The 19,325-nt window shown below is 44.7% G+C and overlaps 1 protein-coding gene across 1 annotated transcript in view; it reads right to left on the reverse strand.

Annotated features, from left to right (window-relative positions):
- Positions 1-19,325, reverse strand: part of ABTB2 (ankyrin repeat and BTB domain containing 2) — a 185,530-nt gene that overhangs the window by 88,803 nt on the left and 77,402 nt on the right. The window lies entirely within an intron of this gene.

Raw genomic sequence — 19,325 nt, forward strand, 5'->3', positions numbered from 1 at the left:
TACACCTCCTCCCTTGGCCAACTCATACACTCTCATGGCTTCAACTACCACCTCTATGCCGACGACACACAAATCTATCTCTCAACCCCCCACCTCACCCCCTCGGTCTCTGCCCGAATCACACACCTACTGAGCGACATATCAGACTGGATGTCGCTCCACTTCCTTAAACTGAACCTCTCCAAAACCGAGTTTCTTGTCTTCCCCCCAGCCTGGACACCACCCCCCATTGACTTCTCTATCACATCCAACAACGCTACCATCAAACCCGCCCCGCAGACCAGAGTACTTGGTGTCATTCTAGACTCCAACCTATCCTTCCAGCCCCAAGTCCAATCTTTAACAAACTCGTGCAGACTCCACCTCCGCAACATCGCCAAAATCCGCACGTTCCTAACCCCAGAAACCACTAAACAGCTCATCCACTCCCTCATCATATCACGACTCGACTACTGCAACTCCCTCCTCACTGGCCTGCCTCGCCGCTGGCTATCCCCGCTTCAGTCCATCCTGAATACGGCTGCCAGCCTCATTCACCTTTCCAACCGCTCTGTCTCCGCCACCCCCCTCTGCCAATCCCTCCACTGGCTTCCGATTGCGCAACGGATCAAATTCAAAATCCTAACGCTGACGTACAAAGCTGTCCACCATACTGCCCTGAACTACATCACTGACCTAATATCCAAGTACCGCCCAACACGCACACTCCGCTCCTCACAAGACCTCCTTCTCTCTAGTTCCCTGGTCTCCTCCTCCCATGCCCGCCTCCAGGACTTCTCCAGGGTGTCACCCATCCTCTGGAACTCCCTGCCCCAACCCAGCAGATTATTCACCTACTCTCCTCTCCTCTTCAGGGAAGCCTACCCCACCCCCTGCTAACTTGCCAACCTCCTCCACTCTTCCTACCACTCCATCCCCCACAGCTATCTTCTCCTGTGCCACCATCCCCTCCCTCCTAGATTGTAAGCTCCAAAGAGCAGGGCCCTCAATCCCCTCATGTTTTGCATTGTATTGGTATTGTTCTGTCACATGTTCTGTCCCCCTCTGTAATGTACAGCGCTGAGCGAACTATTGGCGCTTTATAAATACTGTATAATAATAATATAATAAGTGTAGCGCACCTCTGTAGGAGCCGCTGGTGAATGCAGTCCTATTTCCCCACATAGAGCACACAGCCAGGCACACTGCATTTTCTTCACTCTTCCACTGGCTCCAAGGAACAGTCTAGGGATTTCTTTTTTATTGGGAAAGTTGAACTTGGATAGGGTGAGGTAGCATGGAATACCCCCATAAATTCCAGAACTGAATAACTTGAGGTCTTTCTGGCTGCACTGTATAAAAAGATGTGTCCCACAGGATCTATAGTGACCAATACTCCTTCCAGAGTTTAAAAGCTACACACAGTCACTAACTTTTCAGCACTGGGGTAATTTACTCACATAGACACAGGCTCATCGGTTGCCTCCTGCCGATATCCATCAGGCTCTTCCTAGTGAGGGAGATGTAGACTCACACCACCATAAGACAGCTGGACTCTTTCCCACCACCTTCCTCCTGGCTTCTCCAGACCCAACTTGATCTCGGAACTCAACTTGCAAAAAGCCCCCCCCCCCCCAGCTAGGCCTAGATGGGACCTGAATGTCCTCCTGATGGTGTCTTCACTTCCTGCACTAATGGACCCAGGAAAACTGCACTGCTGCCTCAGGCCTATGACTATTTAAAGGTTCTCCAACCAGCTACTAGGTACACCTCCCCAGGGATTGGCTGAAGCCCATAAATATTCAGGCTGCATGTCCTGTTCTTTCTCCCTCTATAATTCTAGAATCCTCTAAAAACAAAGGGAAGTGACAGAGCACCAACCTGTGCAACACTGAGCATTCCTAAACAATCAACCCCTGCTCCTCTGATTACAGTGCAACCATCTAAATTTACCTAGCAGCCTACAGTAGACTAGGAGGGTGCTACATGAGTCCTCCAGATAGTCACTAGGGTCTCCCAGGGTAGTAGTGGGGTGTGACCCTGGGTACAGGGCTGCTGATAAGGGGGTAGCTCCGGGCCTCCTGTAGGAGATCCAGGACCTTGTTTTTGACAGGGGAGCCCGGGCCCTTCTCTTTGACAGGGGGGCCCGGCCAGCCCACAGTTTATAATCAATTAGTTATATGGATTTTCTCCTCAGCCAGAAACCCTTGCATTGCTGCTCATTACTGTCACTTATAAAGACAGAAGTGTGGCTTCAGTATTTTATAAGTGACAGCGATCCCAGCGACACACTCAAATCCCTTGCTTCTCTCTCTGCATATACAACAGAGTAGGGGGCGGGATGGGACTTGACTAAGCGGGGCACACAGCTGTAGCCTTGCACCCGCAGCATCATCAGAACCCCACGCCTGCAGCGTGATCTCCTCCTGTAAGTGACAGTACATTGTTTTCTGTGGTGGAGAGGAACACTGTTCACTGACAGAGAGAAGAGGAAAGGTCTGGAAGAGTAGGAGAGGTGCACTCTGTACTAGGCAGGGAGGAGAGAACTCTGCACTGAGGGAGGTGGCAGAAATTTGGTGGGTGAGCTCTGGGGGGGGGGGTTGTACACTGGCATGTGAGATATGCACACCTCCACTATGCGCGTGGGGCCCTCCTGAACGCTGTACGTAGCGCACTCCTGATCCCTGCACTCTGAATGTAGTGCACTCCAGTTCCCTGAACTGTGTATTCAGCACACTCCTGGGCCGTGCACTCTATACACTGCCCACTCTGTATGTAGCACACTCCTGGACCTTGGCCCCTGTATACAGCACACTCTGTACACAGCGCACTTCCAAACCCTGCCCTCTGTACACTGCACACTCCTCAATCCTGCAATCTGTTTGTAGCACGCTCCTCAATTCTGCACTCTGTTATCAGTGTGCTGCTAAAACCTTGCACTCCAACTGTAACACGCTTCTCAACTCTGCACTCTGTACATAGGGCACCACTGAATTCTACACTTTTTTGGGTAATACACTGCTGAATCCTGCACTCTGTATGTCGAGCACTCCTGAACTCTGCATTCTGTATGTAGCACACTGGGGGTGTGTGGTATTGATGTTGATGGCGAGTGGTGCGATGGGGGCATGATAGTTTCTGCACCAATTTTCTGAGTAACTGCTCCCTCTTATACTGGATGCACTTAAAAACAAATATGCATTTTGTTTTGAGACAGGGGAGGGACCAGGAGTGTAGTCAAGGGCGGGGCCAGGGGGTTAAAGGGGGCCCCATCAGGTAGGCTGTATGGGACTCCATGATTCCTAACAGCAGCCCTGCCCATGTAGTGTGTTTTGGGAAGTAGGGATTGGATATAAATAGTCTTAGCTGAAGTCATCCATCAAGGGAAGTGTTTAGAGGACCAAGCCACAGCACAGATGTAGTTTTTGAGGCTCTATTTGAGCTTTCCACTGGGGGGGATGCAGGACTAATTGGGACTATCTGCATCCCTTTTGGACTGGATGCTGTACTCTGAAAAGCCTCCCAAAAGATATGGGCTCCTCGAATTGATTAGGCAGGAATGAATGGTAGGATCCAGTGGGTACCGTCGAGGGTCCTGTGCCAATAGTACCCTGGTGGATCTAGGGAACCCACCTTGGGGGAGCTGGTCAGGCAAGACCAGAAGTTTCCCAGGCTGTGTACATATAAATGGCAAGACTGAGTGTATGCTCTAGGGGGTCCCCTTCCAGTGGTAACTTGGCAGGTCTAGGGAACCATCTTAAGTCCGGAAAGTAAAAAGATTTAGTGATCATGTATTTTTGCATTGTTGCAGTGAGTATATAAGGCCAAAACACTATACACCACTCCAGGCTGAGCCACACTTATCTCTAACTTCAAAACATCCGGTGTTGGCTCGGCTCGTACTGCAAAACATCAAAAACAACAGGTGGATGACCACACACTGATATCAATAAGATTGGTAAAGTTTATTCACCAAAATCAAAAAGTCCAAATAACCCGGCACACAGAGAGAACAAGTGTTGATGGTACTGTATATAAGGCCCAGTCAGAATTACCGTACAATGTTAAAAGATACAGTTACAGAGGGAATGGTCAACAAACTTCTCTTAGCTATATTGTGCCCCTGGGTTCGAGGATCTTGAAATATTTCCTGAGTCAAGCAGAGCCCTCATTTAAAGGCCAGACCCAAAAATGTACATCTTAAATTTGGTTCAGAGGTTAAGAGCCGTGACAGCAGGATAATGACAGGGTCTTTCTGCCTGTGTCAAATGATTTACAGATTCAGGATGACCCTGGAAGAGGCAAGCACACTAAACCTGGAATTTTCCATTTTGTAGTTTAAAGAAGTGTAAATTATTTTATGTATAGTCAAGACTGTGCACGAGACTGATCATGAATAAATAACCCAATTTAGGTGGAAGAGGGCAGGTTTTATCCTACGTCAAGCTCAATGCTGAACAGGTTTTTGGTTACTCGATCTTCCACATACCCCAGACCAGGGTTTCTCAACCAAAGGTCCATTGATCTCTAAGGTTCCTCCAGAGGTTGCTAGGGGTTCCTTGAGCAATTTCTTCCTCTCAAATAAGTTCCCAATGACACCATTGATCTTTATAGCTATCTGTAAGTGAGTAATTGTTCCCAATGAACAGAAGTGTAAGGAGTATTCTTCCCACTGAGCATCACACCAATATACCACGAGTTGTACAAATAGTTATTTTTAGCTGGGATTTCCTAAGACTGGAAAGTTATCTCAAGGGTTCCTGTGTTAAAAAGGTTGAGAAAGGCTGCCCTAGAAAGTCATGATAGGATGAGTTTAGCTGAAAGACAAGCTACTGTTGTCACCAACCTAGACATGCAGTATTTTTGGCAAGTATTGCACAAGAAAATTCTCACTGCCATAACCTGCGGACATTGTTAACATCACAACCAAAGGACAAGTTTTAATCCAAGTCCTAGTCTTCTCAAACAGGTGAGCCAGTTACATGACTGAAATGTTTGGAAATCCTGTCTACTGAATACTTTTGCCATGGAGAATTGACAAAAAGGTTTTAATACCTTGGAGTTGGGCTTTAAATTATTGTCCCAATATCATCTCACACCCTGAACTATGTTAGTTTCAGCCCCCTTTAGTCTACAAACACAGCAGGTAAACTGTAAAAACTCCTTTTTCGCTGTCCTCCGCTCACTCAAGTCTCAGTAACTCATATTTCAGTTGTAGGCGTTTGTACTGATATAATCTCTGGTTTCCACATTTCATCTTTTTTTTTTGATCTGGAAATTGGCCACATATGTTTTACATTTCAAGAATAAAAATCATTTTTGTTAACCACAAAGTTCTAAGGTCCAAATTGCCAGCAGAATTTAGTCACAGTGGTGGTAAAATGGCTTTGGAGCCCCATCGTACTCTATATTGAGAGTGTGTGGGCTATATTTCAATTCTTTCTGTGGAGGTATCATACATGGAACTCTGGTCATGATTAGCATTTTGTCTCCACAGGGTACCAGCTACTGAGATAAGCTCTGCATTACAACCTGTTTGTTTTTCCTGCCATGGTGGAAAAACAAAAAACAAGGCCTGCTGCTCTTTTCATCAAGTAAATCTGGCAGCTCACATTTCCACCCCCTGCACCTCCTCATCACACATTCTAGATACAGGACAATTACTTCATCAAAATCTCTAGACTGCAGTCTTCTTGAGGGGCCAACAATGATAGCAAAATAAGATGCTGGTGATAAGCAAATTCATTTGACTCACATCAGACCAGTTTGGCATTTTCCCAAAAGGGAACTCAATCCCTAACTTCAAACTAACCCTGTGCTTGTTAGAGGGTTTTATAACAATATGTGATTGTGGAAAGGGTACTGTTGCAACTGGGTCCCTGCTCCTGAGGGCCAACACTGCACTCTCCATTGCCTTCAACTTGAACAAGTGTCTTATCTAAAAGACTTCACCTGGAGGAACATAAGGTGGTAGGTACTGAGGAGGTATTATGAAGAAGTACAGAAGGTAACCTCTTAACCAAAGCTCTAGCCTCTAAACTAGTCTTTCTCAACATTTTCATCACAGAGGAACCATTGGGCTCAGGGAACCCTTGCTAAAATTTACTATATCTACAATTCATGATATGTTAGTGTGATGGTCAGTAGGAAGAAATTTCCTTACACTTGTGGTCATTGGGAGGAATTACCCCCTTACAAATAGTAATAAACATCAATGGTGTCAGTGGGAACATATCTGAAAGTCAGAAAGTACTGCTCAAGAAACCCCTAGCAACCTCTGGAGGAACCCTTGGAATCAAAGGAACCCAAGTTGAGAAACCCTGCTCTAAACCCAACACCTAAATCTCTACCCTGAACCCCAATCTGAACTCTAAACCATAATTCTAGCACTGGTAAGATCATCATGTGGAAAATTAAACAAATACACTAACACCGGTGCTGACAATACGCTCATGTCTTTGCAGATGACACCAAGCTTTGCAGTGGAATAATGTCCTTACAGGGTGTCTCCAACTTACAAGCTGACCTCAATGTACTGTTTAATTGGGCAACTACAGTATCTCACAGAAGTGAGTACACCCCTCCCATTTTTGTAAATATTTTATTCTATCTTTTCATGTGACAACACTGAAGAAATGACACTTTGCTACAATGTAAAGTAGTGAGTGTACAGCTTGTATAACAGTGTAAATTTGCTGTCCCCTCAAAAATAACTCAACACAGCCATTAATGTCTAAACTGCTGACAACAAAAGTGAGTACACCCCGGTGTCATGTGACTCGTTAGTGTTACAAGGTCTCAGGTGTGAATGGGAAGCAGGTGTGTTAAATTTGGTGTTATGGCTCTCACTCTCTCATACTGGTCACTGGAAGTTCAACATGACACCTCATGGCAAAGAACTCGCTGAGGATCTGAAAAAAAGAATTGTTGCTCTACATAAAGATGGCCTATGCTATAAGAAGATTGCCAAGACCCTGAAACTGAGCTGCAGCACGGTAGACAAGACCATACAGCAGTTTAACAGGCCAGGTTACACTCAGAACAGGCCTCGCCATGGTCGACCAAGGAGGTTGAGTGCACATGCTCAGCGTCATATCCAGAGGTTGTCTTTGGGAAATAGATGTATGAGTGCTGCCAGCATTGCTGCAGAGGTTGAAGGGGTGGGGGGGTCAGCCTGTCTGTGGTTAGACCATACACCGCACAGTGCATCAAATTGATCTGCATGGCTGCCGCCCCAGAAGGAAGCCTCTTCTAAAGATGATGCACAGGAATGCCCGCAAACTGTTTGCTGAAGACAAGCAGACTAAGAACCTGGATTACTGGAACCATGTCCTGTGGTCTGATGAGACAAAGATAAACTTAGTTGGTTCAGATGGTGTCAAGCGTGTGTGGTGGAAACCAGGTGAGAAGTACAAAGACAAATGTGTCTTGCCTACAGTGAAGCATGGTGGTGGGAGTGTCATGGTCTGGGACTGCATGAGTGCTGCTAGCACTGGGCAGCTACAGTTCATTGAGGGAACCATAAATGCCAACATGAACTGTAACATATTGAAGCAGAGCATGATCCCCTCCCTTCGGAGACTGGGCCGCAGGGCAGTATTCCAACATGATAACGACCCCAAACACATCTCCAAGACCACCACTGCCTTGCTAAAGAAGCTGAGGGTAAAGGTGATGGACTGGCCAAGCATGTCTCCAGACATAAACCCTATTGAGCATCTGTGGGGAATCCTTAAACTGAAGGTGGAGCGCAAGGTCTCTAACATCCACCAGCTCTGTGATGTCATCATGGAGGAGTGGAAGAGTGGAAGGAGTGGTGACCTGCAAAGCTCTGGTGAACTCCATGCCCAAGAGTAACCCAAGAGTAAAATAATGGCGGCCACACAAAATATTGACACTTTGGGCCCAATTAGGACATTGTCACTTAGGCGTGTACTCACTTTTGTTGCCAGCGGTTTAGACATTAATGGCTGTGTGTTGAGTTATTTTGAGAGGACAGCAAATTTACATGTTATACAAGCTGTACACTCATTACTTTACATTGTAGCAAAGTATTATTTCTTCAGTGTTGTCACATGAGAGGATATGATTAAATATTTACAAAAATGTGAGGGGTGTACTCACTTTTGGGAGATACTATATGTGGCAACTGAGGTTTAATGTTGATAAATGTAACATTCTGCACTTGGGGGCTAAGAATATGCATGCATAATACATACTAGGGGGGGTACAACTGGGGGAATCAATGGTGGAGAAGGATCTGGGGGTTCTGGTAGATCACAAGCTTTATAATAGCATGCAATGCCAAGCTGCGGTTTCTAAAGAAAGCAAAATCCTCTCTTGTATTAAAAGAGGTATAGACTCCAGAGAGAGAGATATCATATTACCCCGGTACAAATCATTAGTAACACCTCATCTGGAAAATGCAGCAGTTTGGGCACCAATTCACAAAAAGAACATTGGGGAACTGGAGAAAGTGCAGAGAAGGGCAACCAAACTGATAAGAGGCATGGAGGAGCTCAGCTATGAGGAAAGATTAGAGGAACTGAATTTATTCTCTCTTGAGAAGAGGAGATTGAGGGGGGATATGATCAACATGTATAAATACATCAGTGGTTCATATAGTGATCTCAGTGTAGATCTATTCACTTTGAGGTAATCACAGAGAACAAAGAGGCACTCTTTACGTCTGGAGGAAAAGAGATTTACTCTTCAAACACGGAAAGGTTTCTTCACAGTAAGAGCTGTGAAAATGTGGAATAGACTCCCTCAAGAGTTGGTTCTGGCCAGCTCAGTGGATTGCTTTAAAAAAGTCCTGGATTCTTTCTTAGATACACAGAATATAACTGGATATAACATTTATAAGTAAAGCTGATCCAGGGAATATCCGATTGCCTCTCGAGGGATCGTGAAGGAATGTTTTCACCTGCAGGAGCAAATTGGATCGTGCTTTGTTGGGTTTTTTGCCTTCCTCTGGATCAACTGTGGATATAGAACTCTAACTTTTTTTTTTTAAGGTTGAACCGGATGGACTTTTGTCTTTTTTCAGCCAACTAACTATGTCAACAATGTTTCTGCGGAAAATCAAGCTATGCTGCAATATATAACAAGAACAAAAATATTGGCACCAAAATACCATGCATCAGAAAATGCACACCAAGAAAAAAACCTGAAGGCCACAGAAGTGTAAGAAACTGTGCTGCTACCAAGACCGGTGGTCATGGTGCAAGGTAAGGGGGCACAAAATTTAAACTAGTTGTTAAGCTCATAAACACTGCATGAGACAATGGGTCCTGGCACAAAGTAAGACCCCGGCCCACCTGCAATCCTCTAAAAGCCCCAGTTCACATATATACGGCCATGCGGGCTGCGTTTTGCACGGGCACGAGAGCCCATTCATTTGAATGGACTCCCACGTCCCTTGACACGCAGAGAAGAAGTCCCTGCACTTCTTCCGAAAAAGCAGCCTGCATGGGAAACTTGGTTCCCAGTACGGTTGCGTTTTCCAGTGCGGGTGTCGTGCCATTAGAACAAATGGCACCCGCCCGCGGGTCCACATTTCTCTGTGCGGGTGGTGCGGCCGCACAGATTTTCGTGCGGATCCGCAGCGGCACCACCCGCACAGATGTGAACCTAGCCTAAGTCCTTTCAAGTTTATTATCTCCAATCCCTATATATACCCCCTTCATTTAGCCCACCCCATTACCTTCCTTACTTAAAAAAAATCTGTCTTCATAACACCTCCTCTGTACCTATCACCCTCTACAACCCCATTACCTTGCATATTATGCTCCCACCCCTCCGGGAGAGGTCATGTAGACAAGAGAATGATGATGGCAATGGAGAGGTTATATAGATTCAGCTTGCTAAATTCCATTGGCCCTCAGGAGCACCCTCTGCTTCCCAGCTCCTACACCGCTGCATATAGTTATAAACCATTCTAGCTTTCACAGGGTTACACGTGTCTCCATAACTTGCTTGTGGTCAGTTCCCCCTGGCAGGTGGACAGTAGAAGGCAATGGGAAAGCTGCCGATTTCATCTCCAATAATATTACATAAACAAAACCAAGATTCTGAATGAGAGAGGCTGTTTTTCTTTGTGCCCAAGCCAAGGAAAATAATATGAATAATCCACATGGATTTTGTAATGTTACCATTAATTTCGCTACAGAAATACACACACCCGTGTGCTGTAACCCCTCTGCTGTCAAAATTCAGGCTGAATATCAATTGTAATTAGAGATAGACTCCAGGCATATATTCGTACTTTATATTTAAAGCTGAACGCCAGACAGACTGCTAAAGGGATAGATGAAATACATATATAAGAGCTGATTTACTTACCAAAGGGTTTGTATTTCTGACCATCTAGTACAGAGATTGACACAGCTCTAATGGGGCAGGAGACCCGATGTAATTAAACACTTACAGGTCTTATCTCTCCCCCAGCCTGTCACTCTGATTTCTCCTCCTATCAGCATGCTCCTTGTTAGTGCATGGGCACTGCAACACAACTGACTGGGTCTTACACCACTTCTCCCTTTCCCAGTCTCAGCTTTGTTGTATAGAGAATGCAGGAGGCTGATACTAGTTCCAGTTCAGGCACTTACACTGCTTGCAATGAAACAAAATGAATGTAATGATGTATTTATGAATACAAAGCTGCATAAAGGTGCGTATTTTATATCTGCCTTGAATTCAACTTTAAGATCACTGGAGGTGCTACCTGTCATCTGTCGTTCATTCTGGCTTTTATCCTGGAGACCACACCTGCAAAACGTCTGAATAAGCCAATATTCCTGTTTTATGAAAAGTTTTGAATTTGAGCCCTTAAAGCAAACTGATGTAATGCCTGATATATAAATAAAACATGCAGTGCTAGTACAAATCTAAAAATGAAGCATGAAATCTTGAAATGCAATCATCAAACAGCAAACCAATCACTACTTAATCTCATACATAAAAGGGATAATAAAATATAATTGGCGTTCAGAGATGTGATCAATAATGATGAATATATACGTCCAAAGTTATTGTTATGGAGTGCGCAGTGAAACTTTCAAGGCAAAATAGTGAAAAAATTGGTGACTTCTGAGTGCAAGAGCACGAAACGCGTTAGGAGGTGCCCTACACTCTGTGATGTCACTCCGCACGGCCCTCGTGGACGGCCGGTGGCCATTTTGATTTCTCCCTGCCAGCTTTCAACTGCAGCATGCATAACATGATGACCTGGTGGCTACTACATTAATGTAGGCTGGGGGAGAGATAAGACCTGTAAGTGTTTAATTACATCAGAGAAAAATCAGGTCTCCTGCCTCGCTAGAGCTGTGTCAATCTCCGTACTAGATGGTCAGAAATACAAACCCTTTGGTAAGTAAATCATCTCTTATATATGTATTTCATCTGTCCCTTTAGCAGTCTGTCTGGCGCTCAGCGTTAAATATATCCTGGAGACCACACCTGCAAAACGTCTGAATAAGCCAATATTCCTGTTTTATGAAAAGTTTTGAATGTGAGCCCTTAAAGCAAACTGATGTGATGCCTGATATATAAATAAAACATGCAGTGCTAGTACAAATCTAAAAATGAAGCATGAAATCTTGAAATGCAATCATCAAACAGCAAACCAATCACTACTTAATCTCATACATAAAAGGCATAATAAGATATAACTGGCAATCAGAGATGTGATCAATAATGATGAATATATACGTCCAAAGTTAGTGTTATGGAGTGCGCAGTGAAACATTCAAGGCAAAATAGTGAAAAAATTGGTGACTTCTGAGTGCAAGAGCACGAAACGAGTTAGAGGGGTGCCCTACACCCTGTGATGTCACTCCGCACGCCCCTCATGGACAGCCGGCGGCCATTTCGATTTCTCCCTGCCAGCTTTCCACTGCAGCATGCATAACATGATGACCTGGTGGCTACTACATTAATGATGAGACAGGCTCCCCCTGCTGGAGGGAAGATTGCCTTTACCTGGTACCTGGAGACCCTGAGGGTGTGATACTTGCCTAGCTGACGCAGGCCAGACGATCCCCGCTGAGATCCAGTTCCCATATGTGGATGCCTAGGAGTTGGCTAATAATTACTCAAATGCACATTAAATTGCGCTTTCCGGTTAGTGCAATCTACACTCATCTCCCTATAAGGAACATGGTCACAGAAGTCACCAATTTTTTCACTATTTTGCCTTGAAAGTTTCACTGCGCACTCCATAACACTAACTTTGGATGTATATATTCATCATTATTGATCACATCTCTGAACACCAATTATATCTTATTATCCCTTTTATGTATGAGATTAAGTAGTGATTGGTTTGCTGTTTGATGATTGCATTTCAAGATTTCATGCTTCATTTTTAGATTTGTACTAGCGCTGCATGTTTTATTTATATATCTATTATGGAGGCTTCTGAGGTTTCGCCTTTCATGCTAGTCACTCTTCGATTCCTATCCAGCGCTCGTATTTTTTCTCAGTTTTTTTTGATGTGATGCCTGGTTCCAAGATGCCTTCCCTGTACGTCTGAGAGGGAGACTGCACAACCATGTGATAACAGCAGGCTGCAATCCAGAAGCCTGTTGAATTTGCCTGCAATGCACTGAGTTTTACAAAATATATACTTTCTGTACTTTAAAGCGGAACTAAAAGGAGCTATACTCTCCTTTCTTCCAATAGTCCCCGTCCTTCACTGGCATCATCTTCTGTGCGACGTGTTTCATCCATCTTCATTGGCCAGCGTGGGATGATGCCACTGCTGCTCATGTGCAGCGGATACTTATGCTGGGACGGGATCAGGCTGGCGCTATAAGCTGAGCTGGGCATGTGCAACTCTATCTACATGGCGGTGAATGCCCAGAGCAGGCAGGTAGGTGTTTCTTAATGCAGGAGACATTGCATGCCTCTTCTACAATAAAGAGCCTCCTGCTCACTGTGAATTAGGCTGGCCATACATTGTACAATTTTCTTGAGAATTTTGCTTTAGATTTACCAAAAAACATATAATGAGGTCAAACCTAAACAACACTTTCAGTTGTATCCAATCAGGCAGGCCCTTGCACTACATAGTTGAAGGCAAATCTAAAGGAAATTGGGCAGAAATTGGACAGAAAATTGTATAGTGTATGGCCAGCCTTACAGCAGAACTTTATTTCTGCTTTAAACCCAGAGGCCCTCCAATAGCATTATGATGAGCCAGGTCCCTCCTTTTTTTTTTGACCAGCATCAGTGGTCCCTACTGCTGTCCAAAACAGCACTCATATAGGGATAGATTTACTAAAAGTGGAGCACTCAGAATCTAGTGCAGCTGTGTATGGTAGCCAATCAGCTTCTAACTTCAGCTTGTTCAATTAAGCTTTGGAAATAAAACCTGAAAGCTGATTGGCTACCATGCACAGCTGCACCAGATTCGGAGTGCTCCAGTTTAGGTAAATAGCCCCCATAGTGTCATGTGAGTGCCGTACTGTGCAAAAGTACACTGTGAGCCCAGGCTGCACAACAATGCACTACCAAGGGGTGTGTCCATGACAGCCTAGGTTTACAGGAAGGGGTTTGATCATACTTGGTGTCAGAAGAGAGCGATGAAAAAGGAGGACTTGGGAGTGCCTAGCTAAGCTGTATTTTTTTTTTTTAGAAAGGGGATAGAAGTTTAAAAAAACTGTAATGTGGAGTTATGCCTAAAGAAAACCTATCGCAATGGAACTACGGAAACCAACTTCTATTTCTAGCAGCAGGTTTCATTCATTGTGACTTTTTGGAATCCGCTATCTGGAACAAGTATGCAGTTTGGGAGCTCTGACTTCACTGGCTGCATGCTTAATCCATGTCATAGACTCAGCAGCAAAGCACGGATGATGATGACAGCCCTGGAGTTTGCACATTTCAAAAGAAGTCAGCAGCTGCAACTCCAATATGTCTGTCTAGACAGATTTCTTTCGCCGTACATTGAATTGAGTTGACTTATTGCTTTGAGATGCCCTTTAAATCCTACTAATTTAAAGGAGAGACCTCTGCCCTAAACCATGAATTTTATTTAGGGTATAGAGTGAAGAGTGTCCCAGTAATATTTGTAAGAACTGATCATTTTGAAACATTTGCTATTTTTAAAAGGAGAATGAAGAATTTAATGAGTTTTCTATGGAGACCTGCAATACTCAATTTCACTTATTTGTCTAAGCCCAGATTTGCTGCTCATTCGATGGTCTTCATTTGCCTATGACAAACCCCTGTACTACAGACACAAACCCCTGTACTACAGACACAAACCCCTGACAACAAAATGGCAACTAGAACCAGTTAGAGGAGTGTTCCTTTTTAGTGCAATGAGCTGCGTACAGAGAGTCCCAATGCTGCCTTACCTTAGGAAAAAACATTGGGGTTGATTTACTAAAACTGGAAAGTGCAAAATCTGGTGCGGCTGTGCATGGTAGCCAATTGGCTTCTAACTTCAGCTTGTTCAATTAAGCTTTGACAAAAAAAAATGGAAGCTGATTGGTTTCTATGCAGAGCTGCACTATATTTTGCACTCTAAATCATCCCCATTGCACAAGGTTTCCAAACTTCCCAATTACTTTGTCATCCAAGAACAATTATTTGGGGTGCTTATGTACTATCCCATAGACATTGGATGCTTGTAAACCTGCGTAGGAAAGATGTCTATACTTTACTATTTTAGGCTGCTCTGGTCGTGGCACAATATCCTCTATGTCAGTCAGTGCCAGCTGCAGGGAAGAGGAGGAAATACCATCAATGAATACTGTATGCCAGGGGTCTCCAAACTGCGGTCAGTGGGTCGGATGTGGCCCTCTGCTAGACTTTATCCGGCCCTTGGGGCACTATTCCACTCAATGATATGAGGCACTCCCACTGACACCAACAATGGGGCATTATTTCTTCCATTGATACCAATTATGGGGTACTGTTCCTCTCACTATTACCAATGATGGCTCATGAGGCCATGTTTATTCTCACTGATGCTGGGCCCAGGACATTTTCTACCCCCACTGGCCTCAATCTGGCCCCCCTAAAGTCTGAAGGACAATAAACTGGCCCTTTGTTTGAAAAGTTTGAGGACCCCTGCTGTATGCCATTGAAGCCTATAGGTTACGTTACAGCTCCAGTCTTGCCTAGCTGTCATGTTGTCATATGACTGGACCAAAGCTGCAAGAAAATAGATAAATATATACATCTTTCTTTTACTGGTTAACAAGTATAGGTGTTAGGAGTAGGGGAAGTATTTTTAAGAATAGTTGGGGTTATCATGAAATTCTAATTTAAGAAAATATAAAGACAATTAGTGGAGTATGATCTAGTAAGACTAAAAATACTTCTGGAAAAAAATTAAAAAACCAAAGTCTGATAGTCAAGATACTACATCCCTTCTTAAAGTATCCTGCTTATATATTTAAATGTATATATATTACAGAACAATGGCAGGCAAACTGCAAGTCTGAAAAACAATGTACAGTGAATAGTGAGTCCCTGTATGAGTTTCAACAAGACAAACAATCCTTAAGTACTAGACCCAACGCAGCCCCAAAATAAACTGCTAGAAAAAATTAAAGGGACACTTTGAAAACACATCAGATCTCAATGGGGAAAAATCTCCTGTGGGATATCTATACTGACATGGACGGGGTAATGTGTTAGGAACGTAAGGATGTCCCATTGTTTGATGGAAATAAAAATTATCAACCTACAGAGGACTGAATTCAAAACACTCTGAAAATCAAAGTGAAAAAATAATGCAGCAGGCTAGTCCATTTTGCTGAAATTTAATTGTAGCACTCAAAATAGTACTCAGTAGCTTGTGTGGCCCCCACGTGCTTGTATGCATGCCTGACAACTTCTGGGCATGCTCCTAATGAGAAAACGGATGGTGTCCTGGGGTATTTCCTCCCAGATCTGGACCAGGGCATTACTGAGCTCCTGGACAGTCTGAGGTGCAACCTGGCGGCATCCGATGGACTGAACCATGATATCCCAGAGGTGTTCTATTGGATTTAGATCAGGCAAGCATGGGGGCCATTCAATGGTGTCAATTCCCTCATCCTCCAGGAACTGCCTGCATGTTCTCGCTATATGAGTCCGGGCATTGTCGTGCACCAGGAGGAACCCAGGACCCACTGCACCAGCGTAGGGTCTGACAATGGGTCCAAGGATTTCATCCCGATACATAATGGCAGTCAGGGTGCCATTGTCTAGCCTGTAGAGGTCTGTACGTCCCTCCATGGATATGCCTCCCCAGACCATCACTGACCCACCACCAAAACGGTCATGCTGAACGATGTTACAGGCAGCATAACATTCTCCACGGCTTCTCCAGACCCTTCCACATCTGTCACATGTGCTCAGGGTGAACCTGCTCTCATCTGTGAAAAGCACAGGGCACCAGTGGTGCCAATCTGGTGTTCAATGGCAAATGCCAATTGAGCTCTATGGTGCTGGGCAGTGAGTACAGTGCCCACTAGAGGACGTTGGGCCCTCAGGTCACCCTCATAAAGTCTGTTTCTGACTGTTTGTTCAGAGACATTAACACCAGTGGCCTACTGGAGGTCATTTTGTAGGGCTCCGGCAGTGCTCATCCTGTTTCTCCTTGCGCAAAGGAGCGGATACCAGTACTGCTGATGAGTTAAGGAACTTCTACAGCCCTGCCCAGCTCTCCTAGAGTAATTGTCTGTCTCCTGGAATCTCCTCCATGCTCTTGAGACTGTGTGGGAGACACAGCAAACCTTCTGACAATGGCACATATTGATGTGCCATCCTGGAGGAGTTGGACTGCCATTCGAGCACTCGGCACTGCCCGAGGGCCCTGGGTCAGTAGGGGGCCCCATGAAATGCCCCTGGTACCTTTTTTATAAGCTTTTTTGAGTGTGGGCAAGGACACAGGGGCCGCATGATCCCCTATTGCCCGGGGGCCCCATGAGTTGTCAGCCCGCCCCTGCTGCCTGTGCAACCTTTCTAGGGTCCAAGTATTGCCTCATGCTACCAGTATTGACACTGACCCTAGCCAAATGCAAAACTAGTGAAAAACAGTCAGAAAAGATGAGTAGGGGAAAAATGTCAGTGGCCTCCACGGTTTACTATCTCTTTAAGCCAAGTTACTGTAAGTGCATACATATGTCATGTGCAATCCTGTTAAAAAAACTTGGAACAAGTTGTCCTTATGACATAAATCTCAGTAATGTTCAGCAGAAAACACAAGCCTTTTGTAGTCTGTCAAGCATCTCCCTTGAAGATGTACACCTCTATCCCTATGATCCCAAGTGATGTCCTCCTCAATTTAAAGCCTGAAGGTCTCATGAAATACCGGTTTGCTCCTATGATACACGTCTTCATAAAGGCCACAAAACAAACCACAGTGAAAAGCATTATGGCAGAAATGATCCCTGATGTCTCTTTCAGTGGGCAGTACTGCTTGCGGAACTCAACCCATTTAACTGATTGCCCTCCCCCCCCCTCATGGTGTGATGCTGCGTGGTTTAAAAGGTTAAAACAGGCAGTGAGAAGGCAACCTAATGCCTCATCTCCACCTGTCGATTTTCTTCTGAAAAGCAATCCAATGCGGATTGCTCTTTGGAGGTAACTGGAAGCATAAACAAGCTGTAAACCTCAGGCATGAAATATGAACAAATTATATCCCTCTAAAGTGTGCACTTGCCTCAACCCAGAGCACTAAGTGTCATTTCTCTTTACTGCCTCATTCTTCTGCAATCAGCATGAGTAATTTTCCTGACACCAAGAGAAAAAAGGCGAGCTCCAGCGCTCAGCCTGTGATTGACGGTCACAGCTCTGTTCCTGTGTGCTGTGTGAAGGAAGGGAGGGGGGTGTCTCTTCTCTCTAAACAGCTCTCACTGAGCTCTGCAGAGTGTAACTTCAGCTCCCTTCCCCCTGCTTTCTGAAAATGTAGACAAGCTGTCTAAATTCTGCACTTTGAATGGATGTAGAGAAGAGAAGACTTCAGATAAACAGGTATAACTTATGAAGGAGATTCATCTCTGTGTATCACCTGAGGTCAGTCATTTCATTGGGTATATGTAAGGGTTTACAATCACTAGAGCATTTTCACTTTTCTTAGTGAAAAGCTGCAAATAATTGTGTTCACTTTGAATACCCAATCGTGTGCAAGAGAAATAAAAAAACCAAACAAACAAACAGGAATTTGACTGCACATGATTGGATGATTGAAGTGAGCACCTCATAAACTAAGCTGTTGACTATGAAAACACACAATTTGCAAAGTGAATGTACTCTATTCCTTCAGTATACCTACCCCCTTATCTTGAAATATGGCAGAAGCCTGCACTGGTCTCGGAGTTGGCAGTAATGTCCGGAAGTGGTTGGTATTGTTGGATACCAAAAGCCATATAAAAATATCACAGCTTTCCAAAGAAAATGTCCTTTACACAACACATCCACTATAACGCGATGACGTCTGTTGTCCTCTGTTGAGGCTTAATGATAACAAATAGAATGGTGTAACACAATGATATAATAGTTTCAGGAGGGGTAATAAGCATTTCAAAACTGGACAGATCTTTTCATGTCGTGTATTGAAAATTTGCTGTTCAAGATGCACCAGTCATTTCCAAGTAGCTAAATACACAGTTAAAAAAATGCCTAACTTAAAAAAGCGGAGCTCCATCCAAAAGGGGACGTTCCGCTTTAAGGACTGCTCCCCCACTCCCCATTAAAGATTGACACCTTTGGAGGGTGGGGGGAGAGCGGGTACCCGAATTTGACAGGTACCCGCTCCCACTTCTGGTCCAATCGCCTAGGAGATCGGTAGCGGAAGGTGTCCTCCCTCCCTCCATGTAGTCTTTTGGGACACATGACAAGTCCCAGAAGACTACAGGACCATTCATGAAGCGCAGCGCTACTCGCCACTGGGCACCCGGCTGTAAAGCCGTAAGATATCACAGTCGGGTGCCAGCTTCCTGGAATACAGGACGGCCGGTGAAAAGGGCTGCGGGGGACACACCACGGGACCGAGGGACAGGTAAGTGGGTGTTTTTTAAAAGTCAGCAGCTACAGTTTTTGTAGCTGCTGACTTTTATTTTTTGACAGGGCGAGTGGAACTCCGCTTTAACAAAAATTTTTCTAATTCTGTTCAGTGTGAAATCAAAGCAACCCTTGTAGACAGTACAGCCAAGATTGTGACCTCACTTTCTTTGTTACAGTTAGTGAACACAGCCTGGTCACTTACCCTCCTCCAGCCTGCTGATTGGACAATAGAAGGAAAGTAAAACACTGATTAGACCTTCCCTGTAGCCCTCTGCTCTCAGCAAGCTCCCGCTATAAACACAGAGTGCCAAACAACGGAGTGAAGCCTGATTGGCTTA

This window comes from Staurois parvus, unplaced genomic scaffold (assembly GCF_062004578.1).
Source record: "Staurois parvus isolate SC_StPar_1 unplaced genomic scaffold, SC_StPar_1.0 ptg000350l, whole genome shotgun sequence".
Classification (NCBI taxonomy): Eukaryota; Metazoa; Chordata; class Amphibia; order Anura; family Ranidae; genus Staurois; species Staurois parvus.